This window comes from Bubalus bubalis, chromosome 3, assembly GCF_019923935.1.
Source record: "Bubalus bubalis isolate 160015118507 breed Murrah chromosome 3, NDDB_SH_1, whole genome shotgun sequence".
Lineage (NCBI taxonomy): Eukaryota > Metazoa > Chordata > Mammalia > Artiodactyla > Bovidae > Bubalus > Bubalus bubalis.
In genome coordinates, this window is record NC_059159.1 from 79,713,918 (window position 1) to 79,732,635 (window position 18,718).

At 40.8% G+C, this 18,718-nt stretch overlaps 1 protein-coding gene across 4 annotated transcripts in view; it reads right to left on the reverse strand.

The window, feature by feature from the left end:
• The window catches only part of TEK (TEK receptor tyrosine kinase), a 105,782-nt gene that overhangs the window by 67,578 nt on the left and 19,486 nt on the right, over window positions 1-18,718 (reverse strand). The window lies entirely within an intron of this gene.

An 18,718-nucleotide genomic window follows, 5' to 3' on the forward strand; every position in this document is an offset into this window, starting at 1 on the left:
TAGCCTGCCAAACTTCTCTGTCCATGGGATTCTTCAGGCAAGAATACTGTAGTGGGTTGCCATTCCCTTCTCCAGGGTCTCTTCCTGACCCAAGCATCGAACCCAAGTCTCCCGCATTGCAGGCAGATTCTTCACCATCTGAGCCACCAGGGAAGCCCTAAAGAAGACATTAATTTCTTTATCCTGAATTCCCAAGAACTTCTGGCACCATTTCTATGTGGCAACTCTATGTTCAAGTATTTTTAGCATCTTCTCTGCCTTTTTGTGTCTCCTGAAGAAATCCAGTTCCCAGGCATGTTTCCAATACATTAATCTTTTTTCTTTGTTTCCAGTATCCTTTCATGTATGTAGTAAGTCTGAGCAATAACTTCATCCTCATGGCTCCTTCCAAGAAGATACTGGGCAATTAATGAGAAGATACCAAAATGCACAAGGCTGGATACAACCAAAGGAAGTTGCTAGCTTTTTAATTGCATAGTTGGGAGTTAGACAAGGACATCCTTGATATGAGTAGGCTGTGTCTAACAACAAACTGTTTTCACTCAGGAGTTTTGCCAAAGGGCATGCCAGTTTCCCACCCTTGCCTCCCAGACAGAGAGGATCCTCATCTGCCTGCTGGAGGAAATGGCATCTCTCCCCAACTGTGAACACCAGGAATTTTCCATTCAGGATAAATATCACAAGTTCTAGTTAGAACATTAGAATTTGCACCAGTTTGCAAGCAAGTCTTTTTTTTATACAGGGAATAGACAGAGCGTCCACACGGTGAAACTTCACAAACACACACTTACATGCAAACTCCATTCTGAAAGGTGGGGCTGGAGGAGGCATGGCACCATCAAACCTAGGATTGTTTAAGCTGGAAAAAACTTTAGAGATTGCCTGGTGCAAGCCTCGCATGTTATAAAGGGTGAACTGAGACCCTTGGAAAAGAGACAGATTGGTAGACATTCAAAGGCTAATGGCAAAGCCAGCCCTCAATATGAGTTTCTCTCCAGGGCCCTTTCTGTCACCCTAGGGTAGTGGGGTAAAAGGACAAATCTGTAATGTGAGGGAATTTGGAATATTTACGAATTTGACAGGATGGTACCTGAAGAATTGTGAAACTTAGTAGAAACTGGGCTAGGGGAGGAAAGACACCAAGGAGAGGCAACCAAAATGCTGGGAAGGGCACAGGACAGAGAGTGGGAATTACCAGAATAAGGTTTGCCCACCACAACTTCCCCCAAAACTTACAGTGCTGCTTTATACTCTTTTCTATTATTTCACCCTGAGGGAGGGATGCTCTGTAATTGAATCATATTTATCCACTGCCAGAAAATTTATCTGGTGTGAGAGGAATCCATCTTTGGAGCCAGGACACCTTCCTTTTCTGGGCTCTTCCTCTGCTTCAATCACCTGCCAAGTTCCCTTCTTCCCTTCTGCTGCCAAAAGATGTGCACAAACGTGCAAACCCACTCCCACAACCAACTATTTCTGTCGTCCAAGACAGAATTCAACAAACTCTTTAACTCCTAAGTGTCCTGTTCTCCAGGTTCCAATAAAGAAGGCAATTTGGGTTGATTTGCTTGCACAATAAAGAGAATAATCAAGAATAGCTTAAAGAGATGACCCACTGAGAACTATCAGAAGAAGCAAAGAAATGAGTCTATAATGGAAGAAGTTCAGAATCATGACCATTTCTAAGAAGAGACTGACAAAGAAAGGGGGCTAGCATTCTCAGCAGGCTTCAGATGATAACATGTTGGGAAGAAATCAAACTTTGTTTATTACAGACCATGTAACAGATACTGTGCCAGGTGCCTTACAAACTTTGTGCACTTGAATTCATGAAGGAAGGCATTTACATTCCATTCTATAGGTTAAAAAAAAAAACAGCTCAGCTGTTCTATAACATTCCCAGTGACACAGAAGTAGAAAGATAGAATCTGAAATCATATCTAAGTTGCATTACCAGTCATGATGCTTCACTCTAAACACCATGAGAAAAGTCTGTTTTGCCTATTGTCCACCATTGTATCTCTAACAATTAGCACAGTACCCTGATATAAACAAGCTATTCAATAAGCACTGATGAAGGACTAAATGGATAAATAAATGAATAAGTGGGGCTGGCTTTTGGTGAGTGAATTTATTCAATAAGAATTTACTTAATAAGTACTATGAGCTGGGCTTTCAGTAGGTGAAGAAAAGAACAAAATATCGTTTCTGCCTTTAAGAAGCTTACAGTCTGGTCATCCAAAATCACTACTATATGCAAATCCATAAAGGAAAACACTAAGATTTCAATATAGAAAATGTCAAAAACTTATATAAAATTATCAGCCAACTACAGTAGATTGAAAAATAATGGTCATAATAATTTCTATTTATTTCCATTGAGAAGTGAATCTAACTTCTCTACCCTTTGACTCTCTGCTTGGCCATGAGACTAGGCTTGGTCAGTGGAACATTAGCAAATGTGACAGACACGAACAGAGGCTTTTGATCTGCTTTTCCCCTAGACTAGCTGCTTCCTGCTTCTCTATGGGATCCTGAGACCACCCTGAGGCAAAGTTCAGACTAATCTACTGGAGGGTGAAAGACCAAGTGAAAAAGTCAATAGATCAGTAGCAATTCACAGAGGAAGAAACACAAATTGCCAACTCTAGGGAACAAATGGTCACAATATTTTACATTTCCTTGGAAATGCATTTATGGGAGGGACGTGCTTGCAATATCTATAAAGTTACATGAATGCTAACCCTAATTCATCACTTATTATATGCCACTTATTCCCTGTGTGTAACGTGTAATACTGGAAAGGAAATGGCAACTCCAGTATTCTTGCCTGGCAAGACGGAGGACCCTGGTGGGCTAAAGTCCGTGGGGTCGCAAAGAGTAGCACATGACTCAGTGACCAAACAACACCAACAATATGTAGTAACTTAATCCTCATAGGATCTTATGGAAGATGTACTATGATTATCTTTATTTTACAGAAAAGGAGACTAAGACAAAAAGAAGTTAAATATATATCATTGTCACACAGGTAATCAATGGTAGAACGGAGATTCAAATTTAGGCAGACTGATTTTAAAACTCACTCTTTTAACAATTAAATTATACTCATATTACACCAGTTGATATAAAAAATCTATCTCCTAACAATTCAGTGAAGAAGGTTTAGTTTTTTCAATGATAGTGTTGGAACGATTGGACATCCATATGAAACAAAGACCTAAACTAAAACCTCCTACCTTATACAAAAATTAAATGAAAGTGGAAAGATATAAAACTTTTGGGATATGAAAGAAAAATCTTCATGATGTTAGATCTAGGAGGTGAGCTGTTAGCTAGGACACCAAAAGTGTGATCTATGAAGAAAAAATTGATAAATCTGACTTAACCAACATTTCATATTTTGATTTGTGAAAGACACTATTAATATTAAAATACAAACTACAGACTGGGAGAAAATATCTGCAAATCACATATATGACAAACAACCTACACCCAAAATATATTTTAAAACGCTCAAAACTTAAGAGCAAAACAACTGCTCTCAAAACAATTCAATACTTTTAATGGGCAAAAGATCTGAGACACGTCACCATAGAAGATATGTGGATGGCAAATAAGTACCCAGAAAGATGGTCAATATCATTATCTACTAGGGAAATGCCAAACAAAACAATGTGAGATACCACTACACACCTATTAGAAAGGCTAAAAAAAAAAAAGAGCCCCCAAACAAACAAACAAATCCTGATAATACCAAGTGCTAGCGAGAATGTATAGCAACTGTAACGATCACTGCTTGTGGTATGTAAAATGTATGGTCCAGTCACTGTGGAAAATGGCTTAATCATGTTTTATAAAGTTAAGTATACATTTACTACATCACCCAGCAATCCCACTACTACATATCTACCCTACAGAAAACTGATGTTCATACAGTGAATGTTTTTCCAGGCAAGAGTACTGGAGTACTGGCCATTGCCTTCTCCATTATGAAGTAAAGTGAAGTGAAAGTCATTCAGTTGTGTCCGACACTTTGAGACCCCATGGACTGTAGTCCATGGAATTCTCCAGGCCAGAATACTGGAGTGGGTAGCATTTCCCTGCTCCAGGGGATCTTCCCGACCCAGGGATCGAACCCAGGTCTCCCGCATTGCAGGTGGATTTTTACCAGCTGAGCCACAAGGGAAGTCCTAGCAGCTCCATTTATTCATAATCACCCCAAACTGAGAAACCCAAATGTCCTCCAATAGACAAAAGCATGAACAGCTGTGGTACATCCAAACAATGAAAATAATACTTAGTGATAAAAAGGGATAAACTATTAATAGTTGCAACAACATGGCATTATGCTGAGCAATAGAGACCAATATAAAAAGGTTACATGCTGTATGGATGCATTTACATAACCTTCTGGGACAGGTGAGCCTATAAAGATACAGAGCAGATGAGTGATTGCCAGGGATTAGGAGTGGGACAGTTATGACCACAAAGAAGTGGCACAGAAACTCTTTCAGGGGGTGCTGGAATTGCTTTCTCTGTATTATAATGTGCCAGCAGTTGCAGGAACCTATATATGCATTAAAACTCATAAAGCTGGAACTTTCCTGGTAGTCCAGTGGCTAAGATGTTGAGCTCCCAGTGCAGGGGGCCCTGGTTCAATTCCTGGTCAGAGAACTGGATTTCACATGCCACAACTAAGAGTTTGCATGTGTTTAGTCTCTCAGTTGTGTCCGACTCTTTGCAACCCCATGGACTGTATGTAGCCCACCAGGCTCCTCTGTCCAGGCGGATTCTCCAGGCAAGAATACTGGAGTGGGTTGCCATGCCCTCCTCCAGGGGATCTTCTTAACCCAGGGATCAAACCCAAGTTTCCTGCATTGCAGGCAGATTCTTTACCTTCTGAGCTACATGGGAAAAGCTCACCTACCACAACTAAAAAGATCGTGAGTGCCGCAACTAAGACCTGGGGCAGCCAAACAAATAAATATTTTAAAAAACTCATAAAGCTGCACACACACCAAAATTAACTGTATGTTAAATTTTAAATTATGATAAACCTTCTTAATCACCAGAACAAATATGTAGATAGGACATATTTCCTGCAGTCCCAACTGGAAACACAAAGATTATGCACAGGAACATGGGTAAATAAATGATGATTCATTCATTTGATTGAAGACTGTAAGTTTGCATGGAACTATATCCTTGATTTATTAAGTGAAGAAAACAAGATGCAGAACATTTTTGCACAAATATTGAGAAAATCCTAGAAGTCATACACCAAGCGGATAACAGTGGTACTTCTGACTGATGAAATTGGCAGGCTTAGGGGTCAGGGGTGGGGTGAGGAGGAAAGCAGATGTCCACTTATTGCTTTACTTATTTAGCATTGCATTTCTTTTGTCATTTTAAAGATTTTTATTTAGAACAAAAACACACATAACTAACCAATCCAAAGGCAGTGTTCTACTTAATTACTGACACACTTGTCTCCTGCCTTAGACAGTGAGCTCACAGAAGAAAAGACCTCTGTTTTGTTTCTCTCCAGTTCGTAGCACCAAGCACTCTGTTTGACAGAATGTGTGTATTTTTAATATATTTAAGTTGAATTTGAAGAATTGAATAGTAATTAAAGTAGTACATCTTTTTTTTTTCTTTTTGGAATTTTAAGTCCAAGAATGCTTCTTTGATTAAGTTTTGCTATAAATTTTCTTGAAAAGATTTTTGTTTACTGAGTTTTTAAAAATTAGTTTTTATTGGAGTATAGTTTATTTACAGTGTTGTGTTGGCTTCAAATGTATAGAAAAGTGAAGCATATACATATATCTATATATGATTATATATACATATATACGGAGAAGGCAATGGCACCCCACTCCAGTACTCTTGCCTGGAAAATCCCATGGATGGAGGAGCCTGGTGGGCTGCAGTCCATGGGGTCGCTGAGGGTCGGATATGACTGAGCGACTTCACTTTCACTTTTCACTTTCATGCATTGGAGAAGGAAATGGCAACCCACTCCAGTGTTCTTGCCTGGAGAATCCCAGGGACGGGGAGCCTGGTGGGCTGCCGTGTATGGGGTCGCACAGAGTCGGACACGACTGAAGTGACTTAGCAGCAGCAGCAGCACATGTATGGTGGTGGTTTAGTCAGCTAAGCCATGTCCAACTCGTGTGACTCCATGGCTGTAGCCTGCCAGGCTCCTCTGTCCATGGGATCCTCCAGGCAAGAATACTTTAGTGGGTTGCCATTACCTTCTCCAGGGGATCTTTCTGACCCAGGAATTGAACCCGGATCTCCTGCATTGCAGGCAAATTCTTTACCGACTGAATTACCTAGACTCCTCTATATACATATGTGTTATACATATATGTATATCAACTTTGGATTCTTTTCCCATGTAAGTCATTAAAGAATATTGAGTCAAGTTCTCTGTGTTATACAGTAGGTTCTTATTAGCTATTTATTTTATATATAGTCAAAGTGGTACATCTTAAACCAAGGTGACAATTTTGTGAATTGCTAATTGCAGGGCACCATCAACAAGATAGTGGACTTGTTAAGACTTTTGGTCTTGAAGTTCTGTCTCATTTCCATCATCTGTAAAATGGGAAAATAACATCTAAATCATTGACTTTTGTGTAAAGGATTATTAGTATTAGCATGGCACGAAGCCAGTGTGTTCAAGTGAATCTGTATGAAACTATAGTAGTCTGTTTTAGCCCCAGAGGAAGGGATTTTTTTTTTTTTAATTTTAAGTCATCTTGGAGCTAAGGTACCCACAGAATGAAGAACAGCTAATGGCTTTGTTCCCTGCTGTGTGACCACCCTCCCACACACTTCAAACCCACATGAGCAGGAAACAGGCCGATCATGAGCTAAGGAAGATTCTCTGTGTTTCCTTTCAAAATCCTTTGATTCTTGTCCCCTTTCTTTTAGGAATGACCTTAAGAGGAAACCAAATCTCTGCCCATGCAAATGACTCTGGAAAAACAGTTCCACAACCAGCTTGCTGGTGTGGAGGGAGCCCTGAAGAGATTAGGGTGCTACTCAGGGATGGACACAAACTCTTGCTCCATGGGCGTCTGCCAGTTGACCCTCGGGAAGACCACTGACCTACCCAAAAGCCTCCCCATTGTGTCCCCGGACCAGAGAACCCTCCCTGACGTTTTCCCCCTCATCTTTAAAAGTGAGTATGTGAAAGTGAATGTACAGTCCATTAAAAGTACAGTTCCTATACTTTGTTTCACTTTAGAGCAGGACAGTAGCTCTGCATTCTGAAGTATCAGCCCCCATGGGCTCCCTGATGGGGTCACAACCTTAACTCAGTAGTTAAAGAGGGCTCAGGGACCCTCTAGCCTCATTTCATTTAGTTTAGAAATTCCTTTATTACAGTTCTCGAATTCACTGGCCTTTGGACATTACCTGAGTTATTCCTGTGATTGGAGGTCTCCTATTTGGGAATCAGCTTGTGTGGTCATATTCCCTCTTCTCCATCCAAAAAAAAAAAAAATTTATTGCATACTTCCAAACTATAGATGCATTTGTCAGGTAGAATTCCAAATATAAAATTTATGTCAGTTTTTCCCCTCTTAAACTGCAAGCCTGACCATCTCAAGAGGTACTAATCTACGCGTCTTTGTTAAGAGGGGCTTCCTGACAACCCTGAGCATCATAGTCAGTGCCACCTCCCTGGGCCTCTGCCAGGCCCTACATTTATGCCAGCGACAGTGACATCTTTCCAAACCTGTCGGGAGCTCTTCTCAAGGAATCACCCTTGGAATCTTTGCATGAGACTTCCTTCGATGATTCTTTTATTTCCACATCACCTGGTGAACACTTGCTTAGGCTCCAAGGCTTGACCCAGGCTCTCACACACCCTGGGGAACCTTCCAGATGGCCCAGGGCAGGGACTGTGTCCCAGGGACAGCATAGGTGAGGTACTGAGTAGGCGTGGCGATGTGACGGGCCCTGATCCTACATACAGCAGCTGTCTGGGAGTTTATCACTCAAGAAAACAGCTCCTCCTTTTTCTTCCCAAGAAGACAACCTAAGATCTACTTAGACTCTTCTGGCAGCAAGGAGACAGAGCCCGTTACTTGAGGGAAAGCAGTTCAAAAACATGAAAGCCAAGAGGCAAATTCATTACGTGTTTGAGTTGGATACCCTGGGCATGGGCTGGATCCATTTTCACGTCAAATTTAACACAGAATGTAAAGTATCACAGGGTCTCACTTTCTAAGGCCAGGCCAGGGTTTGGTTTTTGCGCCCTTCGCCAGCTGCTCTCCAACCCCCTCCACTCAGCTCTAGGGTCATGGGGGCTACCTGTGTCCCATTGGGTTCAGCCACTAGGGGCTCCAGAAGAAGACAGGAGGGTAGAAGGGGAGGATGGTCCCTCCCCACTGAGCCACCTACAGACTGCAGCTCGGTGGGGAACCTTCTTCTGCCACTGCTTGATTTAGGTCCAAGAGCCAGTCCTTCCCCTCTGCCTTCAGCCCTACACTTGTTTCAAGCACAGCTCATGTTTCAGGCATTCCCTTTATGTAAAGGAAATTTTGTGCTGATGTCTGAGAACTTAATCAGGTGAACAACGCTTCATGTGTCTTGGCTGGAGACAGGATTCCAGCTTGGTACCTACTTCTTGACTCTTGAAGCAGACACTTGGGCACCTCCCTAGCACTGCTATTTCTTGAAGGGGCACAGTTTCCAAATCACTGCTATCAAGTATTTGCTACCTGTTTCTCAACTGCAGTGTGTCAATTATGTACAGACAATTCCTAAAATGATTAGTTGTAACATCAGAACTATAGTTTATTAACTACTTACCACCTTTCAGATACTTTAAATCCATTGTGTTACTTCATTTTCACAATGACTATGAATTAGTCATTTATATCTCATATCACAGATGAGGAAACTGACTTAGACAAAACAATGGTGATGACTAAATGAGATCTTAAATGTAAAACATCCGGGACAGCGTTAGAACTCACGACTTCCTTTTCCCTGACAGAGAGGTTAGCACAGTAGGTCCCTCATGTGTACTTACTCTTTGACTGCATTTCCATTTGCCTTAGTACCTTAGTAGAAAAATCTAAGTCTGCACATCTTAAAGAGCAGTGTTCTGTTAAATCTAATTTCCCATTCATCCTCTTTGCCAAAACTCAGCAAGTGGCCACAGCCTCAGCCCAGAGATTATAGCCTGACCTGTGCTACGGAAGACTCCATTTCCGTTTTCACAGGGATCTCACCAACTCCTAGGGCTTCAGTTATCATCTGTTCCAAACCTAGATCTCTAGTTCCAACCTCTTCCCCGATATTACACTTATTATAGTAAGGCCTCCTGCTCACCTCTGTAAGCGTCTCAACTGTGATACATCTAGAATGAACTCAGCATCTTCTCCTCTCTTCACCTTCTCTCTCCCCTTCTCTCTTAAACCTCCAGCTTTCTAATCACAGATGCTTGAAAACTCTGAGTTATTGTCAACAACCATCTCCCCCTCACTGTTTGTATCCAATCACCATATTCCACCCCTCCTAGTTCTGTCTTCTCTCTCACATTCAACTCCTTTTCACACCTTCATTGTCACTCACTTGAACTGCACAATCTTAGTGCCCTTGTCTCTTTAGCCCCAAATGCTCCACAGGCTTTCCTTTCCTGGCCATTGATGACATCATTTTTTTCCACTGAGGATGCCCTTCCCCACATACATTTATCTGTTCAGGTCCAGTCTCTTCCAAGATTCAGCTCAAATCTCAGTGGTACTAGGAATTTGTCTTCTATTATGTTGCACAATTCAAAAAGTAAAGCTCAAATTTACAGACTGTGGCAGCTGAAGATTCAAACCCTCTATGCTTGTTTCTTGAATTGAAGAAAACAAAGGAATTTAAGATACAGCAAACATGAGGTGATATTTAATTAACAACACCCTGAAATGGAAATGTATATCTTAATAATGAAGTCAGATATCAGCTTTAAAATGACATCTGACTAGCACCTTTGATGTAGCCTCTCTCGGCTTCCCCTTAAAGCCATGGGAAAGAAAGTGAAGAACTGCAAACACAGAGATAATCAAGATAGTCAGTCTACCTATTGGCAGCATCCAGTAATCACAAAGGTCAATGAATTGGACTGAAAAAATGGATTTTCAATACTAAAATATTTTTAATGTCAAAAATTCATCTTAAAATTAAAAACATATGCTGTAAAAAGTAACTTGGATCTTCAATTCCATATTAAAGCAGCCAAGACTTAGAAGGGAACAGGAAGGAGGGGGGAAAGTTAATATGTGCTAAGTTCTTTGCTGATACACTGAAGTTCAAAATATGGTTTCACTATTTATTTTTATAAACATAGAGGCATAGGTTAAAGAGTGTTTTTTGAAAACCATAAGGGTAACCACTAACAAAATAAGAAACAGGATGTATACAACAAAAATGACTAGAGAAGATAAATGTAAACAAAATGTAGGCTAAGTAAAGACAGGAAAAAATAAGACTAAAAGGAAACAGCAGGAAAAATTTTTACATTAGAAAAAAAATCAAAGTATAAAATAGTATGTCAGAAGTTAAGATTAAATATATTATTTGTGATCGAAAGATAAATGCCTAAAATCACCTGCAGAGGGGCTCCTCTGGTGGTCCAGTGGTCAAGAATTGGCCTTGCAATGCAGCGGACACAGGTTCAATGCCTGGTCCGGGAAGATCCCACATGCCTCAGGGCAACTAAGCCCAAGTGCCACAGCTACTAAGTCCGTGCTCTAGAGTCCTCGAGCTGCAAGTCCTGAGCCCATGCACGGCGGCGACAAAGCCCATGTGCCGAGAGCCTGTGCTGTGGAACAAGAGAACCTATTGCAATGAGAAGCCCGTGTACCACAACTAGAGAGGAGTCCCACTCACTGTATCTAGAGAACAACAGACCCAGCACAGCCAAAGATAAAATTAAAAAAAAATGTTTTAATAAAAAACAGTGGTTCACATAAAAAAAACTTAAAAAACATTAAAAAGTCACCTACAGAATGACAGATATTCATAGAAAAAAATGAAACCTTCAAAGATGATGCTTAAAATCTTGAAAACAAAGATAGAGGCAATAACTTATCAAGAAATGAAAAAAGAATGATGAAAGAAGAAAACAAAGATTACAAATACTAGTTTTAGACAAGTGGAATTCAAGACAGAAGGCATGGGATGGGACAAAATCTATCATGTATCTTTATAGACAGTAAATTCCATAATGAAAGAATAGTGGTTATGTATCATAGTGCTCTAAATCACATAGACTCAAGTAAAGAAAATACAACTGGTAAAAGCAAGAAGAATGTGAAGAAATCACAATAGTTCTGGGGAGATAATAGCATCCTGCTGCTGCTGCTGCTGCTAAGTCGCTTCAGTCATGTCCGACTCTGTGCGACCCCATACACGGCAGCCCACCAGGCTCCCCCGTCCCTGGCATTCTCCAGGCAAGAACACTGGAGTGGGTTGCCATTTCCTTCTCCAATGCATGATAGTGAAAAGTGAAAGTGAAGTCGCTCAGTCGTGTCTGACTCTTAGTGACCTCATGGACTGCAGCCCACCAGGCTCCTCCATCCATGGGATTTTCCAGGCAAGAGTACTGGAGTGGGGTGCCATTGCCTTCTCCGAATAGTATCCTACCTCTCTCATGAAGTTGACTAAAAATCAGAATACCATTTAGTAATAATTAGACATATATGTAATTACAGATGTGTCCTTCAGGCACTGTGCTGCGCTGAGTTGCTCAGTCGTGTCTGACTCTGCAACTCCATGGAACGTAGCCCGCCAGGCGCCTCTGTCCATGGGACTCTCCCGGCAAGAACACTAGAGTGGATTTCTGTGCCCTCCACCAGGAGGTCTTCCCGACCCAGGAATCAAACCCATATCTCCAACATCTCCTCATTGCAGGCAGGTTCTTTACCCACTGGGCCACCTGGGAAGCCTGAAATCACCTGTACTGTTTTATACTTTTGTAGATCTTTTAGACCAAGCAGTTTGAGTTGAACCTGCTTAACTTAATCTTGGCATGGCTCAGAGGTGATATTCAAAATATTTGCAACCTGGGCCAGTGGACACTGATTTAAGCACCAGAAAAGGTTCTGAGGGACGCTGATGGGCCAGACATGAACCCTTTAGTTGCTTCATTGTTGGGAGGTCTAGAGGTCTTGAAGGAGGGGTCTAGACAACCAGGCAGCAGGTCAAGGGGAAATTAGGAAGCCTAAGCAGCAGCTATTAGACAAATAGCACAGAGTTGGTTCATTGTCCTAACAGTGAATGACGAAGCAGTGCAACACAGTAAGCTATCAGCCCTGCTGTAACACATGCTGTCCCAGACACACCCAGACACACTCAGCTAAGTCCAACAGAAGGAAACTGCCTTTGCAAGAATCCCCAATCACAACAAAACAGTCCCGCACCACACACAATAAATCAAATGTAACAGCATATCATTGAACAAAAAAAGAGGGAGAAACCAATCCCCTAAAAATCTTCCTTCCTTGCTTAGTCACTAAGTCGTGTCCAACTCTTTGTGACCCCATGGACTGCAGCCCACCAGGCTCCTCTGTCTATAGATTCTCCCAGAGAAGAATACTGGAGTGGGTTGCCATTTCCTCCTTCAGGGGGTCTTTCTGGACCAAGAATCGAACCCGCATATCCTGTGTCTCCTGCATTGCAGGCAGATTCTTTGCCTGATGAGTCATCTTAGAGTCTTCTAAATAATTATTATCTCTCAAAAAAATCATAACTAAAGAGATATGATTTGTAGAAAATAAAAAATAAGAATCCAACTTTCAAAACTGCTACAACAAGTCCAAAGATTAATTTGGAGACAAACTTATAGTTTTAACAGCTTTTCTTGTTAAATAAGTATTTTAAAAAATCAAGAACTGTACTCAGGAAACATTTGTAAAAAGGACTAATAAGACTTAAGAAATTCAGGGAGAAAGAAAAAATAAAACTAAATAAGAATATTAATCAACTTAAAAACAGAAAAATGAAAATTCCAACAGCTGGTCTGTGGTGTGGGTAAAATTTACAAGAGCAGGCAGCTAAAGGACTTTAACAGATTGGCTTGTCTAACACTTGTGGCAGAGTGGTTTGCATCGCCACAGCACAAACCCCATCACTGTCTCAACTCAGGAGGCAAGCGCAGTTTACTCACAAGTGCATTATCTGTCTTCATGTCTCTGTGATTGTGTCTATGTGTCTGTCGGTACCTGTTTGTCTGTCTCTATGCCGGAAAATTGTTGCCATTTTTATTTTTAATTGAAGTAAAACGCTGAGCTACATGCCAGGGTTGACACCAAGTTCAACAGAGATCACAAGTGCAGAAGTGAGCCAGGGTGTGCTATGCTTTAAATCAAAATCAAAGCCAGAGCTCAGTGTAGGAGGTAACCATGGGGATGTAAGTGCACTGGGAATTCCAGGGGAAACCTGGGGGAGGGCATTTGGATTCCTCAGGGAGAGATATGAAATCCAGTCTTATCTAGAAAATGTTAATGCTGGCTACCTCTGGATGGCGGTTACATTGTATACACTAAATTAAAAGATAAAAGTTTTGAAAATTGAATTTTTTGAAAGGAAAGCCAGTAACTTGGGCTCTACACGTTAAGCCTTGGATTTACAGTGGTGTCTTTCATCATAGTGAGGTGTCAGAAGTGTCTTCCATGCTTCCAGGTGCCCTGTGCCGGGCTATATCTATCTCAGAAACAGCTCACAGTGCAGTGGGAGGCTGGGAAGCTTAGCATGGCTGAGCAACAGAGTGATGCAGTGTGTGGTCAGAGGCTAGGGGATCAAGCCACCCTGGGTGTGAATCCCAGATCTGCCGAGTACTACTTATGTAATAGAGGACAATACACAAAGCACGTGGCCTTCTGTGTCTCAGGTTGATCATCTGTAAAATGGAGGTGATGATACCTCTAAGCCTTTCACTGAGGACGGAAAAAAGTACACACTATAAAAAATCTCTTGTGAATTTTATGAATAACGTGTGTGGGAAATAGAGCAGTCGATAAACGGTGATGATTTATGATTCTCTGAAGTTGTGAGACTAATGGAAAGAAAAATGGGGTTTGCTCCCCTACAGAGTAGTCACAGCTATACCTTCCTGTGGTGACGATCTTGCCTGCAGAGCTGACCACAGGAAAAAGCTAACGTTTTTAGCATCATTTTCAGGTCCAGAGAGTGAGCTAATGAAGACTAGCCAGCACAATAACTGTGGAGTAGGACAAGGGTCCTTTTTGAAATTTATTTCATGTCCCTTTTGTCCCTTTTTCCATGTCATAATACCCCAGAGAAGCAACACAAACATGGTCAAGAGATGAACTCGTGTGTGTGTGTGTGTGTGTGTGTGCGCGCGCGCGCTAAGTCACTTCAGTTGTGTCTGACTCTTTGCGACCATACCTGCCAGGCTCCTCTGTCCATGCAATTCTCCAGGCAAGAATACTGGAGTGGGTTGCCATGACCTCCTCCAGGGGATCTTCCCGACCCAGGGATAGAACCCGTCTTTTACATCTCCTGCATTGGCAGGCAGGTTCTTTACCACTAACGCCACCTGGGAAGCCCAGAGATGAGCTCAGTTAGCCTAATTTGTTTCTGCAAAGTTGGGACTTGGTTCCATCCAAGTGCAGCATTCTGGGCTGCATTGCTAAAGCTTCCATCCTCTTTAATTTGCGAGCTCTTCAAATGGACTTGACTTCTAGTAGGGGCCATAAAATTTCAATCTACGGTTCTTTAATGACGAAATCTGACTCCATCAAAGAATGACACCCACGTATGGTCTAAAGCCATCCCTGGAAAACAAGATAGATATACCATGTGTTCTACAAACTGAAGTCAAAAATCCCTGGATTCAGAATTTTAAAATGGGACTAATCTCCCAAAGCCCTGGGTTTCAAATAGAATTTTTGATTCTCTTCATTTTGGCTCCTAAAGGAATTGAAAATTATGTTAAACTGATTTAGCTCTTAGATTGTAGAATGTAGAAATGTATTTAAAGGAAGCCGAATGTTTGCTCTATTGTACATACTTGAAATTAAAATTTCATTCCTGAGGCCACTGTAGCAAATTTCAAACTTTTAACACTTGAAAGGGAGCAACATTCCAATGGTCAACTAAGAAGGAAAGTAGCCACACATTCAAGTTTCCCCAAGTACCTGTCCAATGCCAGGTTTACAGGCAGTAAATCTCAGAACAAATAACATGATGCTAACTCTCTAATTCAAGCATACATAATATCCATACAGTAACACTTCATCCACCTAAAACTCTGCACTCTAGCAAACAAACTTCACCATAACACTGACAAAAATCAGTGGTATAAAGATCACGACTTAAGACACAGCCCCTTTACTCGTAGAAGAGTCTCTCAAACCTCCAGTCAACACCTTACTAACCTCTACATACAGGCCCGACTTTCTGGTTTCCAGTCTACAGCAAATAGAAAAAACAAACCAGCTTTCCACAGCTCATATTTCATTCAGTTTCAAAAACTACTTTGAACCACTACCTGCTTCGTCAATAATTCTTCATACAGGATACCCGTCCATCACTCCCAGCTCCGGGTCTCTGCCAGAGCAAATCCCACAACTATATCAATTGTTCTCTAACGTGCTTTTGTTTAAGCCAAGACAGAATTTTAACAAATGTAATATCATATAGAAGATAATACATGAAATAAAGAGTTACTCTGGGTGAAGTTGGGGGGCTGCTGTCTATGGGGTCGCACAGAGTCGGACACAACTGAAGCGACTTAGCAGCAGCAGCAGCAGCAGGGCAGGGCCCAGGGACTGACCGGCAGAGTCCACATCCTCACCGTCTCTGGCAGCCACACAGCACCTCCTTGGAACACCCAGAGTCCTGTAACACAGGTGTGAAAGCCACTGGCCTACAGCCTGGTAGGAGATTTGTAGAAAATTAGGCATACTCACCAGAGAAGGCAATGGCACCCCACTCCAGTACTCTTGCCTGGAAAATCCCAGGGACGGAGGGGCCTGGTGGGCTGCAGTCCATGGGGTCGCTAGGAGTCAGACACGACTGAGCGACTTCACTTTCACTTTTCACTTTCATGCATTGGAGAAGGAAATGGCAGCCCGCCCCAGTGTTCTTGCCTGGGGAATCCCAGGGACCGGGGAGCCTGGTGGGCTGCCGTCTATGGGGTCGCACAGAGTCGGACACGACTTAGAAGCAGTAGCAGCAGTAGCAGCAGCAGACATACTCCCGTAACTAGTTTGCATACAAATACTAAAGAGCGTCCATAAACTGAGGACACGGGTTCGCGAGTTTGGACGCGTCACACGGCCACTAGCATAACAGAAGCCACGGTGCAAGATCGCAGAGCAGTGGTGGCTGCAGCCCTCACCTCAGTCAGTCTCAGCTGACTGGGGCTCCCAAGGTTGATAAGGACGATGGTGGTGGAGCAGCAAAAGACACAGAGCTGGAAGTCACACCCTGCTGAAAGATGCCCCTGACACCAGGCATTCTTGGACATTTCCAATTATTTTGCGACCCTCAAGACAAGTCAGACACAACTTAGTGACTAAACAACAACGACAAAAGTGAGCCATGACTCTTCTTTATTAGCAAATAATAGCTAACAAAGAGTGTGTATATGACACTCTAAACCCTTTTCTGATACTTAAACCCTCATCCCTCACACTTCCTTGAATCCTCACTCCATCCCTCAGGGTTAAGTCCAAGTGAGGAGAGGAGGTCCAGGGATAAGAGGAACCTATTTGTTTCACACATTACTTGATTGTAATGTGGCAGCATCAGAAGGTTTGGATGAGCTGGGTAACTTCACTTTCCATGGGGTCTCTTCTGCCTTATGTTCAGTGACCCTGTGGTTGAGACCTTTATTTTTCTCTTCCAGTTCCCATGACAGAAGGGAGCTTGCACAACTGGGTTTATGTTTAAAGATGATAACTAACAGATGTTAAAACCAAACAATCAAACCTGTCTGTCTCTGTGTGTATATACAAATGCACATATTCACATACATATATATATACACAGAGAGATCAAGAGATAATATATGTCTTATATCATTAAGAAGTATGTCTATTTAACTCTGGTGGCTGGATTTTTTAAATGTTTTTCTGTGTATCCAAATTTTTCCATAGGAACATGAATTATTTTTCTGATCAGAAAAATATACATTTTGAAGGAAGCTAAACCAAATGCCATAATTTGGAGTAACTACACAGAACTTTATTCTGTATAGTAGTTTTTCATTCTCAGACTGAAAAATCAACTGAATATTGTGAAAGAAACATTTCTCATTGTCTTTCTTGGCCTTATTTCAATAAGCCATCTGCATGTTCCAATAAAAAGTTTCTGGAATCCCTCTTCTGTAATAACTTGGCATTAATTAATATCTTTATGGTTATGAACATTTTATGCACTCAAAATAGATAGTGGTCTTGATAAATATGGGTATTTTTACATTTATCTTTATCCTGTTAGGTGGTAACAATTTAATATTATAATAAGAATCAAAGAGTATCTCTAAAACCACAAAAATAATATATTTAGTGATCCTTTTAGTCCATTCAGATTATAAATTACTTTAAAATATATCTCCTCATTATGAAATCCTTTTTCAAACACCAGATCAAGCCTATCTAAACATAATGAGAAGGGAGAAATGGTTAAAAAGGAACACTGTTAGTCTTGTTAACATTTTGATTTACATCATTTCTTTTTTCCCAGAACATATATAAGGAGAAACTGCAAAAACCAATATACATAATTTTTTCCTTTAGTAAAAACCAAATGCAATTTCATATCCTGAATCTTTACTTAGTCTTATCATAACATTTTTCTTTACAGTGTCCATTTCTATCTAAAAAGCTATAGTGCCTGAGAGTGAATATTTAACCAACTCCAGCCATGGAGTTGTATTCTCATTTTTTTTTTTTAGTCTTTGCTAATTTGATATAGAAAACTAGTATCTTTATTTTGATTCATTGTTATTTAGAGAGTGGACTTTCTCACATGTTTATTAGCCATTTGTATTTCCTCCTTTTGTGAATTATTTGTTCCTCTCTTTCTTCTACTGATGTTTTGATTTTTTTCTATCAGTTTCAGTGAGCTTATTTTATGGAAATACTTTAATCTGTTATATGCCATACTTGTTGCAAGCATTTTTCTTTTGTTCTTTCCCTTTTAATTATGCTTATTGTTGGACTAACAGATTACATATTCATGTGCCTAAAGGTATTGATTTTGCGGTTTCTCCCATTGTTTTTAAACTTAAAAAGGCCCTTTCCATATAATAAGTCAATAAATATTCACTTCCATCTTCTTTTGTTTGCTTGATTTTTTTTTAACCCATTTGCTCTTTAATCCATTTGGAATTTACTTTGGTATATAGTAACAGATGGGATTTTTTTAAGCAAGTCTTTTTTTCCAAACTAATTTTCCCAGAACTATTATTCCTTTTCCTACTGATTTGTGTCCTTTATAAGATATTAAAATTTTATATAAATTCAGATTTTGTTCTGGCCAATCCAGTCTGTTGATTGATGTGTTCATATTCTTGGACTGTACCCCACTGTTATTACACTATGATGCTCTGCCTTAAGATCTAATACAGCTATTTCAAAGACATTACTCTCCTTTTTTACACCTAGAACTTTCTCAACTACAGCTCCTGCTCATTCTTCATGATAAAATTCATAATTATTGGGACTTCCCTGGC